Source organism: Silene latifolia, chromosome 2, assembly GCF_048544455.1.
Source record: "Silene latifolia isolate original U9 population chromosome 2, ASM4854445v1, whole genome shotgun sequence".
NCBI lineage: Eukaryota > Viridiplantae > Streptophyta > Magnoliopsida > Caryophyllales > Caryophyllaceae > Silene > Silene latifolia.
Window position 1 is genome coordinate 197409391 of NC_133527.1, and position 13478 is coordinate 197422868.

Here is a 13478-nt window from a genome sequence, read left to right on the forward strand (position 1 = left end):
CATTGAGGAAGGGATCCCATCCAATCCAGAAATATACAACTTGACCTAAATACACTATTCATCTGGTAATATCTTCCTTATCTCTCTACAATATACATTCAGCCAAGTAACAACTTATCCTTTAAGTTTACTGACTTGAGCGTCGGAGTGAGTACGCTTGGCACAAAGCCAAGCCCTCAGTTCGTTCATTGTTGCAGGAGAGGCCGAGAGGAACGATTAAGACCAAAGGAGAATCCAACTCAAGACATCATTCAACAAGCCACGGGTGGTAACTATACTTGCTCTGGAATTACACCCGGAACAATTGGCGCCGTCTGTGGGGAAAGACACTAGAAGCTGGTCACATTCATTCCCAAAACAAAAAAAAACACACAAAACCCACCCAAAAAGCTAAGAAGATGTCAAAAGAACAAGAGGTGTTCGTAACCGACGAGCCCCTCCACCCAGATGATACCTTCAACAATTTCGAGTCATACGACCCTCCGCCGCGGAGTAATCCAACCGGAGTTCGGGATGCCAATAACACCGAGATGCGACGCCGCCCGCCAACCAAGTCACCCTCATGGGACATGTGGTCGACGTGGCATTGCTAAAGCAAATCCTGGACCTCATCGGTAGGACGTCGGCTCACACCGTCACACCGACAAGAGCGGCGGGACCCGTCCAGGAGACCGGGGCCTTAACGTGACTCCAAGAGACTTGAACGAGCACTTTGGAAGAGGTTGGCCCCTGTTGAAACACCGGAGGAGCCAGAATGCTAGTGATGGACATAAGTCCCGACCGCACTCGCGGGGGGAAAGCGTCACCGCAGCAGCCACGAGGCCCACTCCGGAGGAATGAAAGAAGTCCGACCCATCAGAGTCGGAGAAGAAGAAGCCCGACTCGCCAGAGTCAGGGAAGAAGTCCCTCCCGCTACGAGGAGAGGAGTCGGGCTAGGAATGCGAGGAGCCGATCGCCACGTGTCGTCCGGCATGTGATCGACGGCCCCTCGCCGCCCACGTCCTAGAAGTCCGGTGCCAACTAAGCTCAAGTTGCCACCCATATCATACAAAGGGGAGGGTGATCCAGCCGACCACGCTGAGGCTTTCGAGTCTCACATGTCAGTATGGGAGCAGCCCGATGAAGTATGGTGCCGAGTTTTCCCAACAACATTGCATGGGATGGCTCAAAGTTGGTACAAGGGGCTCCCCGACGGCTCGGTGTACTACTACGCCGACCTAAGGGACGCCTTTCTAGCCCAAAGACTCTTGCAACAAGAGAAGGGCCGTGGAGACATCGGACCTCCTAACTATCAAACAGGAAGGGGGCGAGTCTCTACGAAGCTACATGAAGAGGTTCGACGGAAAGGTCCAACAGATTCGGGAGATTAATCCCGAACTGGCGGCCTTCGCGCTGATTAAAGGCCTCCCAAGGGGAGATTTGAAAAATGAGCTCATCAAGTGCGGAGGCCTGGGCTTGGATGCCGCCAGGAAGAAGGCTGACCAAGCCATCAAGGTAGAAGACTATCACAAGACGTGGCTAGGCCCGAGCGAGGCCGAGCACTCAGAAAAGAAGAGCCGCCGGGAGGGCAACCCCGATGAAAGACGCCGTGACAATAATAGGTCACGGTCTGACAAATCTGCCAGGAGACAGGACTCGACGGGCGCCGGGGGGAGTTCGGGAGCGTACTACAAAAAACGGTGCAGCAATCACACCCCCCTAGTCGTGTCGGCCGCCGAGGTATTCGCTCTGAGCAAGAGTGAAGGCCAGAAGTGGGAAAGGCCCCCTAGGCCGAGGAGTGACGGTGACACGAGCCAATACTGTGAGTACCACGGCCACACCGGACACTTAACCAACGATCGCCGACATCTCGAGGACGACATTGAAGAGCCGATCCGGAAGGGGAGCCTCGGCAAGTATGTCGCCAAAGGCCAGAAACCGAATGCCGGCGGGTCAAACAACAAATCCGTCTTTGAACGGATAGGAGTAATCCATGTTGTCATCGAGGCAACGGAACGATGGGTCCGCTCATGGACACAAACGGCAAGAATCGAATGAGCCATGTCGACCGTCAACTTTGTGCCCAACAGCCACCCCGCTCCCAAAATCCCCGATATGACTATCGGACGGGCGGACTACGAGGGAGTTATTGCTCCTCACAACGACCCACTCACGGTCCACCGAACATAGCCAACCATTTGGTGAAGAGGTGCCTAATCGACACAGGCGCCTACACAAACATTATGTACAGAGAATGCTTTCTTTCGGCCTCGGCCCCGAGAGTCGAAGATTTGAACCCCGCACCAACCCGCCGTACTGCCTTTTCCGGGGTCGGCCTGGTACCCCGGGGTCGGTCGATGCCGGTAAGGTTCGGCGAGGGAATTGCGCCAGAACGTGATGTCCGATTTTATAGTTATCAACGGCACATCCGCCCACGACGTCCTCATAGGCCGGGTCACTTTGAGTGAAACCCAAGCCGTAATATCCGTCCGGGCCTTGACATTAATACACGTCTCGGACCGGGGGGAGGCTCATAAACTCACCTCGAAGAACGAGAAGGATCCCGGCGTATGGGAGATACACACTAACGGCCCTTCCACGACGGATAGCTCGAAGGCGGCGTCGTTATCATTAGCCCGAACGGAGATGTGTTTGAGCACGCCTTGGAGCTCACCTCCTCGACCTCGGACAACGAATGCAAGTACGAGGCAATGATAACCGGAGTCGGGCTAGCGAACCGCGGGCGTAACACGTCGTGGTAAAAACAGTTCGCTCTCTCATTGACCAACCGATCAAAGGAGAATACAAGGCTCGGGACTATAAGACGACGAGGTATCTAGAGAGGGTGAGAGCCGGCGCTTCAAAATTAAAATCCTTCCGATACAAAGACACTCCCAGGCCCGAGCACGACCGAACCATTAGCATGGTCGAAGGAGCAGAGACCGAAGAGGTGGAGATTGACCCAGGCCGCACCGTAACCGTCGGTACCAACCTGGAGCCAAAATTTGAGCCAAACTCCTGGACTGCTAAGGGAAAACAAAGACGTCTTCGCCTACTCGGCGGCCGAGATGCCAGGCGTGAGCCGGGAGGTAATTATTCACAAGCTGAACGTACTCCCCACCGCCGCCTGTCAAGCAAAGAATGAGGAACTCCTCGCCCGAGAAAGACGAGGCCATCAAAGCCGAGGTAGACAAACTACTTACGGCGGGCTTTATTATGCCTTGCACCTACCCGGAGTGGTTAGCCAATGTTGTGATGGTAAAGAAGTCATCGGGGGCATGGAGAATGTGTGTAGACTTTACCCAACTTAATAAAGCATGCCCCAAAGATCGCTACCCTCTCGCCGCGGATAGACAGCTTTAATCGATGCCACGGCAGCTACACCATGCCGAGCTCGCTAGACGCCTTCTCGGGATATCACCAGGTTTTCATGGTCGAGGAAGACATGCCCAAATGCGCATTCATCACCGCTAACGGCACATACATGTACAAAATGATGCCGTTCGGTTTGAAAAACGCCGGCGCAACGTATACAAGGCTAGTGGACAAAGTGTTCCAAAATCAAAAAGGGCGAAACATTGAGGCCTACGTCGACGATGCTATTGTAAAAAGCAAGTCCGACGAGAGAACACTGGCCGATTTACACGAAACATTTTGTTCGCTAAGGAAGTACAAGATGAAGCTCAACCCAATGAAATGCAACTTCGGTGTCCGGGCAGGTAAATTTCTCGGTGTACTTGTCGGTGCGAGAGGCATCGATGCAAATCCGGACAAAGTCCAAGCAATCTTAGACCTACCGGAGCCAAGGAATCGAAAAGAGGTTATGATGTCGACCAGGAAGAATGGCGGCTCTCGCCCGTTTCATCTCTCGGTCAACCGACAAGAGCACCCCATTCTTCAAAGTTTTGAAAGGGAATAAAGACTTCACTGGGGAGGAGAGAGCACGGCCTTCAGCGGTTGAAAGCTCGTCTTCGGACTCTCCCAACTCGTCTGGCCGATCTTCGGGGAGACGCTATACCTATACATAGCAGATTACCTCGGCCACGGTCGGTGCAGGTGATCATCGTGGAAGAAGACAAACAAAGAACACTCAATCTACTTTGTCACCCATACACTGTTGCCCGCCGAGAGAAATTACCCACTAATCGAAAAAGCAGCCTTCGCCGTCGTCGTTGCCACGAGGAAGTTAAAACCCTACTTCGACGCGCACCCCGTGACGGTCCTAACCGATCAGCCGTTAGAGAAAGCTTTGGAAAAATTCGAGCAATCCGGCAGGCTCATCAAGTGGGCAGTGGAACTCTCTGGCTTCGGCATTCAAAGACAAACCAAGACCTTCGATAAAGGGGCAAGCACTTGCAGATTTCCTGGCCGAATGCACGTATCAAGAAGAACCAAACCCAGGCGTATGGGAGGTCTACACCGACGGCTCCTCCACAACGAACGGCTCAGAGCCGGCATCCTCATCATCAGCCCAAACGGGACGAGTTCGAGTACGCCTTGAAATTCACCTTCTCGGCCTCGAACAACGAATCCGAATACGAGGCGGTGATAACCGGGGTCGAGCTAGCTAGGGCTGCCGGAGCAGAGCACATTGTGTTAAAGACAGACTCACTGTTGGTTACTAACCAAATCAGAGGGGAGTTTGAGGCTCGGGACGACGGAATGGTAAGGTACCTAGAAAGGGTAAAGGCCGACATAGCGAAATTGAAGTCTTTCCAAATCCAATGCGTTCCCAGATCCGAGAACAACCGGGCCGACGCTCTCTCCAAACTTGCCAGCTCAACCATCAAGAACGTAGGCCAAACCGTGCTGATAGATATCCGGAATGCGAAGAGCATCACTAAGACCGACGGCATGGTGGGCAACGTAGAAGCCGAGACAACGTGGATGACTCCGATAATGAAATACAAACTTACAGGTGAATTACCGGAGGGCCGCAATCCCTCGGCCAAAATGAAACGGATCGCCGCTGGTACTTAGTGTTCGAAGGAGAACTCGTACGGAAGGTCCGTAATAAGGCCACTTTTGAAGTGTGTCGGTCCCACCGACGCAGAGCCGAGCATCGACAGAGATTCACGAAGGCATCTCGTGGACACCACATGGGGGCAAGAACGCTAGCCCACAAAGCTCTACGAGCCGGCTACTTCTGGCCCACCATGCTTCAAGATTCCAGAGCAAAGACCAAGAAGTGCACGAACTGTCAGATGCATGCCCCGGTAATACACGCTCCCTCCAGGGACCTACAACCGGTGCTCAGCCCTCTTCCCTTCGCACAGTGGGGGATGGACATGCTAGGACCATTCCCAACAGCCTCCGGAGGAAGGAAGTTCTTGATCGTCGTTGTTGACTACTTCACCAAATGGGTTGAAGGTAGCAAGCGAGACGGCGAAGACCACATCGGCCGTCAGAAAGGTAATCTGGGAAAATGTTATAACTCGTTTCGGATTACCCCAAGTTATAGTATTTGACCACGGCCGAGAGTTCGGAGTGACCGATTATGAATTGGTTAGAAGAGCTTGGTATCAAGTTTGCATACTCCTCCGTCTGCCACCCACAGAGCAGCAACGGACGGCAGAGGCGGCCAACAAGACGATCCTCAACGGTTTGAAGAAGACAGTCGAAGACCTTAAGGGAAGATGGGCCGATGAACTACCCGGCGTCCTATGGTCCCTTCGAACCACGGAGAAAGAAGCAACGGGGTACACCCCTTTCCACCTAGTCTACGGTTCCGGCGATCCTACCGATCGAAGCAACGGTGCCAACATTCGAACGGCTACCTTCACCCCATTGAAAACGAGGATGGCACGAAAGCTTCCTTAGACTGGTCGAAGAAAGCCGAGATACAAGACGCCTCAACTTGGCAAAGTGTATCAAAGCCGGATGAAAAGAGCCTACAACAGAAGAGTCCACAAGAGGGATTTAAAAGTGGGAGACCTAGTCCTAAGGAAGTCAACTGCCACCAACAAAGGAAATATTCATGGTAAACCGACGGCCAATCGGGAGGGTCCCTACAAGGTGATTGAAGAGATGAGACCGGGCACATACCGGGCCGACAGAGGACATGGGAGGTGTGCCTTTGATGAGCCATTGGAACACCGACAACTTGAGGAAATACTTTGTATAGCGGCGGAGGTGTCCAAACCCATTGTGGACACCCCAACGCATGATCATAGCAAACGAATGAATCACCCAACTTTTCCATCGAAGTGTTTGTCACTCAAAGAGAAGAATCGCTACCGAGCCATTAACCCCGATTACCTCGGCCTCGGCCCGAGAGCGACGGGACACAATGACCGGTACACTAGAAGAATCGCTATCGAGCCATAACCCCGATTACCTCGGCCCTAGCCGAGAGCGACGGGGACACAATGACCGATAAGCGCTATCGAGCCGTAACCCCGATTACCTCGGCCAAAGCTGAGAGCGACGGGGACACAACGACCGATATGCTAGAAGAAACGTATACTCAGTGCAGTTGAGACGCGAGTCTGGCGGTCAATATGCCTACAGTTACGAATGCTATCGAGCTATTAACCCCGATTACCTCGGCCCAAGCCGAGAGCGACGGGGACACAATGACCGATACGCGCTATCGAGCCGTAACCCCGATTACCTCGGCCAAAGCCGAGAGCGACGGGGACACAACGACCGATATGCTAGAAGAAACGTATACTCAGTGCAGTTGAGACGCGAGTCTGGCGGTCAATATGCCTACAGTTACGAATGCTATCGAGCCATAACCCCGATTACCTCGGCCCTAGCCGAGAGCGACGGGGACACAATGACCGGTACACTAGAGTAAATACTAAAGACGTTAACACAGTTGTGATGCGCGTACTAACTGCCTCGGCCATGCCGACGGTAAAAACAAAGGCACTCAATTAAAAAAAGCAAAGAGACAAATGAAGGACGATGATCAAAGTCCCGGCCAAAGCCAAGGACCAAAAGATAAAATTGTTAAAAATGATTGCAAGGAGAGTACAGACGACGGCCGTCCCCATGAGGATAGCCTAAACTCTACCTACCAAAGCTTTACAAAAAGCAAGGAAACAAAGGAAAACAAAAGGTTACAGACTTAGGATTTGAAGCACCAAAAGATGGCAGGGAGAGAAGGCTCAATAGTTGGCCCCGAACGCCTAAAGCTATCCGAGACGCCGGTGAGTCGGTGACGACCGCCCGTCTCCCTATGCTCGCTGCTGTCCTCCATCAGCAGCAGCAGCTTCTCCGGTGGCCGGCTCGGAAGAGGGCTCTACATTTTCAAGTGCTTTCTCAGCCTCCGTCTTCCCCGCCGCCGCTTCGTCCGACCTCGGCCATCTCGTCCAAAAGCTTCTCAAATTCATCCCACGGAAAGAGCCCTCGGGGACAAGCTTCCTTATTGCCTCCCTGGTCGCCTCCTCGGCCTGGTCCCGGAATTGGGCGCACATTTTTGGGAGAAGTTCATCTTGGAGCATGGCAATGTCCTTCTCCTTTTGAGCAATGACAGCCTGCGCGTCCCTAAGCGCCTCCGCTTTGGTTGTGGAACCGATTCTTCCACTTTTCCCCCTCGGCAACCGCGGCTTTATGAGCGTCCTTGTACCTATCCCGCTCCTCCATCATCTTGGCGTAGCGCCATCGCCTTCCTCAACTTTGGCCCTCTCGCCCCCCAGCCTTCTCAACCTCCTCCCGCGCTTTTTGGCGAAAAAAAATCCAGTTTAAACTTCGCGGCCTCCCCCTTTGCGGCAGAGAGGTCAAGTCTAAGCTTCGCCATCAGCGGCGCAGCTTGGCCCATGGTTTTCTCCTGCTCCGCGATATAGAAGCCGGCTTGTTGGGTCCACTTCGCCAGCCTCTTATACATTTTCAGACCCTCCGCCACAAGCTCGGAGGCAGAGATGTTCTGAGCGGAGGAGTCAACAATGACATTTCCGTCACCCGCCGTCTCGATAGCCCTCTCGGGCCGCTTCCCCGATTGCCGTTCAATAAGAACGGCGGTCGCCGAGGAAGGATCTGCAAAAATTTGCACAAAGCATCCATGTCACCGTGCATTGACACATCGTAAAGCGGTCGTGCCTGGGGATGTCCAACGAACCAGCCTAAATCCGAACCACAAGTTAGATCCGCACGGTTTGAGCCCTTTTTGTTCGAGGGCCGGATGGATCGGTTTTCTCCCCAGCAACAACGGAAGAAGACGGTGGCTCTTTCCTCTTCTCCCCAACAACGGTAGAAGCAAGCGGCGGCTCCTTAGCAATGGTCACCGACCCCCCGGTAATATCAACGACCTCCACAGTTCCCCTCCGAACCACCTGGGGTCGAAGAGAGGAGCAGCACGACGCCGCCGTCGCCCGGGCGCAGACCCTCTTCGTTCTCTTTGGCACGCTCCGAGAACCCTTGCTCGGGCCGCCACCGGATCCACCCCTTTTAACTGCTTATCCATGAGCTCGTTGGGAGACGGTCTGCGATCGCGCAATTCAGCCGTAGGATGCCGCACAACTACCTTCCCGTCCTTATCAAGGCCTAACCGCTTCAAGGTACTCTCGGACAGATCCTGGCCAAACCGGTCTGCAAAAAGAAAACCAAACAAGAATTACACGACAGGAATAGAACATAGCCCTAAAAAACAGGAGCATAACAGGCAAAAATAGGCCTCACACCGACCCCACTCACCCCGGGCCGAGGGTGGTATGAGGCCGACGTGACCGAGCAGCTCATCTTGAAGAATAATCTGAGTCGGGGGCAGCCATCCCTTCTCAGCATCGAACAGCTGCATCGCCCGCTCCTCATCCTCAGTAAGAGGAACCTTCGAAGCGTCCATTTTCACCTTACCCCGGGAGGTACACTCCTCATACTCTTCCTGGTTCTCACACCGCAAGTAAACAGGGCTCTGGAAAGACCGGGGCAATGGGTAATCCTCCAAGCACTTGGACATAAACCCACCGCCGCCGCGGTCTTTGCAGGAAGTAAGCTTGTTCACGGAGATATAGCCGGCTCCGTCTCGACGCCGTACCACCCCACCTTACCAAAGAATTGACGGTCGAAGACCGTGAAGTCGGCGGAATAAGTTGACCGTCGGGATCTCCCCCCTAAAGAGACAAAGCCACACAAAGCCAACTATCGTCCTCATGGCCAGCGGATGTAGTTGGGCCACCGCGACGTTCATAGCTCTGATAATGGCCACGACGTATCTATTCAGAGGAAACCGCAGCCCATACTCCAGATGCCTGATGTACACGCCGGTGTGACCCGGTGGAGGGCAAATGACCGCCCGACCCTCTTTAGGAACAACGATCTTATACCCCTCACCGAATGAGAAATGGCCTCCGAAAAGTGTCCCGCCGGAACAATCGCCGAACTTATGGAACCAACCACGTTCAAGACCGGTCGTACGGGGCTCGCCATGATCCGGGGACAGATGACCTCCCACCATCGGAAGGGGTCCCCTCATCCTCATCAAGCATCCTCACCTCATCCTCCCGTCCCTCCGTAATTGGTGGATCGATCGGGAGAAGGAGACCTAGGGCCCCCAAACCTTATCGGAATGGCGTCTAGAATCTCCTCCCCATCAAGACGCAACGGGAAATCCTCCGGCGCAGAAGTACTAGTCCCCGCGCCAGTAGCCGACATAATAGCAACAATTATTTAACAAAATAAAAAGAAGAAGTTTGTTTGTTTACCTTGAAGAAAAACACTCACGGAATAACAACTCGAATGTTAGAAGACGAAGCCCTTGCAAGTTTAGAGAAGAAAAATTTTGGAGAATGAAATTGGTGACCAATTTCACGGAGCAACTGCCCTATTTATAGGGAAAAGCCCATGAAGCAAGACCAATCGAGAAAGCCCATGAAGCGTCAACCAATCAAAGATGCGGACACGTGTCGGACATGCAACCACGGATGTCAATCGTTGCAACAGTTGTGTCAATCAATGCAACAGTGACCAAACGTCTTCAACACGCCTATTCAAATCTCTCCGCCTATTCACCTTCCTCAACAAATTCCCATGCACCTTTTCTCCGCCGGCCACATGATCGACCAAGCTAGACACCGCCGGCCGGGGGCAATCATAAATAACCGGCAGTCTCAACCCCGGTCTCGGCCAGCGTCCCTTTCTTTTCCACATCGGATGCCCAATACACATCTATGTGGAGGGGGGATATGGTACGGCCTAAGAAAGACTAGGCAGAGCGGAAGAAGCCGCCGCAGAAGAAGCCGATGCAGGAAAAATTTTTACAAACTACTTGCGCAGAATATACGCTCAGACGTACATCGAAGCCCATACCACGGCATAGACTACGCTGGGGGCAAATTGATGGGGCATATTCTGCACCGCTGACCAAGTCAACATATTGAGCAAGGTCAAAGATGTCCACAAAGAAGTCAACGACTTAGACGACCCTAGCCGATGCCGCCCATCGCTCTGCCAACCTAGGTCCCGGCACGACAACCGCCACCGGGACACATATCCGCGTACTCATATCCAAGACCCCTCGGCGGGGTCACCAGCGCCCGCCGGCCAGCCATAGGTCCCTCGGCCGAGGGGTAGATCGATCTTTCCACCGCTAGCCACTTGGCCACTTGGCCACTACGTGACAAAAGGTGAAGTCTATAAATACTCCTCAACCTTCATTGAGGAAGGGATCCCATCCAATCCAGAAATATACAACTTGACCTAAATACACTATTCATCTGGTAATATCTTCCTTATCTCTCTACAATATACATTCAGCCAAGTAACAACTTATCCTTTAAGTTTACTGACTTGAGCGTCGGAGTGAGTACGCTTGGCACAAAGCCAAGCCCTCAGTTCGTTCATTGTTGCAGGAGAGGCCGAGAGGAACGATTAAGACCAAAGGAGAATTCAACTCAAGACATCATTCAACAAGCCACGGGTGGTAACTATACTTGCTCTGGAATTACACCCGGAACAATTTCAATTGGCTCAAACACTTAATCTCCCTCCGGCTACTACACACCTCGGCTCCGACCAGTGCGACTGCTACTAACATCTCATCGTCCTTCATATCCGAAAACTCAATGACGACGATGCAGATTATAGTCTTAATCATTTTTTCATTCTTGGGCGCAACTCAAGCTGCGTCAACGACCGACCTACACTGGTTTACTCAACCCCTGGACCACTTTGGGTCCGGGGTTGAGTCAAATAACCAAACGTTTCAGTAGCGGGTCTATGTTGACTATGAGTACCGGGAGGGACGGCCAAACGAAGATGGGATGCCGATACTCGTGTATCTGGCTGGGGAGGCTAGCATGGACTTAGTTGTCGGAGGTGGCGGGATTATGACGATGATTGCGTCTAAATATCGAGTAATTTTATTGTAGTATTTTATTACGTAGGGTAATTTTTTTTACGTAGGGTAATTTTATTGTAGTATTTTTTACATAGGGTAAAAATTGTATGGTAGTTTTTTATTGTAGTATTTTTTTTACGCAGTTTTTTATTGTAGTAGTTTTTTACATAGTTTTAATTTAGTATTTTTTTACGTAGTTTTTTATTGTAGTATTTTTTCACGTAGTTTTTTTATTGTAGTATTTTTTCTACGCAGGGTAAAAATTGTACGGTAGTTTTTTATTGTAGTATTTTTTTACGTAGGGTAAAAATTGTTCGGTAGTTTTTTTACGTAGGGTAATTTTATTGTAGTACTGTGTTTCATTAGTGGGTTCTATGCTTGTTCGCAGATAAAGATTTAGTCGCATATTTATACAAACTACGGAGTATTTATTACGTACTACTCCCTCAATTTTTGTAATTCCACATCATTTCATTAAAACATGCCTCACATATAATACAACCCAATGAGTTGTATTTAAGCATTTAATACCCTTCCAAATTTGGTATTAATTTAGAAATAAGAGAATAAATTACACATGAATCAATGCAATTAATGTATATATTAAGTGTTTATTTCCTTTTTTAATTTCTTAAATACAACCCATTGGGTTGTATATAGCATTTCCCTAAATAAAAAGGGTGAAAATAGAAAAATGAATAGAGTATATTATTAAAATAATATTTTATTTTAGACAGATTAATTACGCCAAAAAATGACAGCTTTTATTAGAGCTAATCATATGGCCCAGGCCCGGGCCAGCCCGATTTTTTTCGACGGGCTTGGGCCTTGATTTTAGGCCTGAAAATCCCACGACCTGAAGCCCATGGCCCGATTCAATATAATAGGGTCGGGTTTGGGCCGGCTTTACGGCCCGGCCCGGCCCAGCCCAGCCTGAAGCCCATGCAAAATTTACGAATATGTACAATTTAAGAATGTTAATAAGCATTTAATAAACCAATTAACCAATCAATTGTTGTATTGTAAATAAGCCGTAATAACTTGTTTACATGTACGGAGTATTAGTTTGATAAGGCTTACTATTTTCTTTCACCAATATTTATATGATAAAAAATGAGCTAATAATTTTATATCATACTAGTGCAGATAAATTGTTTACCATTATCAGCGTGCTAAGTCAATGTTTTTTAGCCTAAAAAAACAAATATCAAATCAATTACAAAACTAAAACAACATATAGTGAGCACCGCACTAAAATATATTATTACACTACTAAAAATTGTACATTTAGTTTCTATGAGTCACATCAAGCAGTACGTTCATAAAAGCTACATTAGGTTACTACTTCTTAATTGACAATACTCGAAAAAAATCACACAATTCTATACGAAATTTTCGATAACAAATACACAAAGTATGAAAGTATCTAACTTCATAATGGTGATTTCTAAACTTATTTCAAGAGGAAAAATATTTAGCTCGAATTTGCCCGAATTGGCCCAAAAGCCCGCATGGGCCGGGTTTGGGCCGATAAAATAGCCCACCACTTGTAGGACGACCCGACCTGCACATTTAGGCTTAATTTAATGCTTGGGCCCGGCCCAAACCCAGCCCGAGCCATGATCACCTCTACTTTTAAGTTGGCATCTTCTGGTCTCAAGATAAGACAATATCAAGGAAGACCTATATTAAAAGTGAAAGATTATACTGATACAAGAGTATTTAACTTGAGTTACAAATATAGAACTGCTTGTTACGTCAAAGGACGGTGCTGATGCTACCAAATGTCGGATTTTTATGGTGGATGTCGAGGTGAGGTGGGCTATGGTGATTGAAGCTTTGGTGAATGGTGATGATGTAGAAGTATGAACATGATGATGAGAGAATGGTGGTGATTGGCGATGAACTCCCAGAGATCTCTAACAACTAATTATTACTCCCTCCATTCAACTCCACTTTGCAACTATGCTTTTTGCGCGGGTATTAAGAAACGGATTAAAAAAACTATTAATTACCCATCAAAAACACATGAATTGTAATTCATGGGAAGTGTGAAAATAACTAGTTGTTTGGTTGCCCCAATTCATGTGAATTGGAACTTCTTAGGAACTCTAATTCCTCCATAATGGAGGAAGTTGCTTACCTAACCCCCCTTAGGTAAGTGGAAGTTCCTATGGAATTGGAGTTCCCACATGCAACCAAACAACTTTTTGAAATT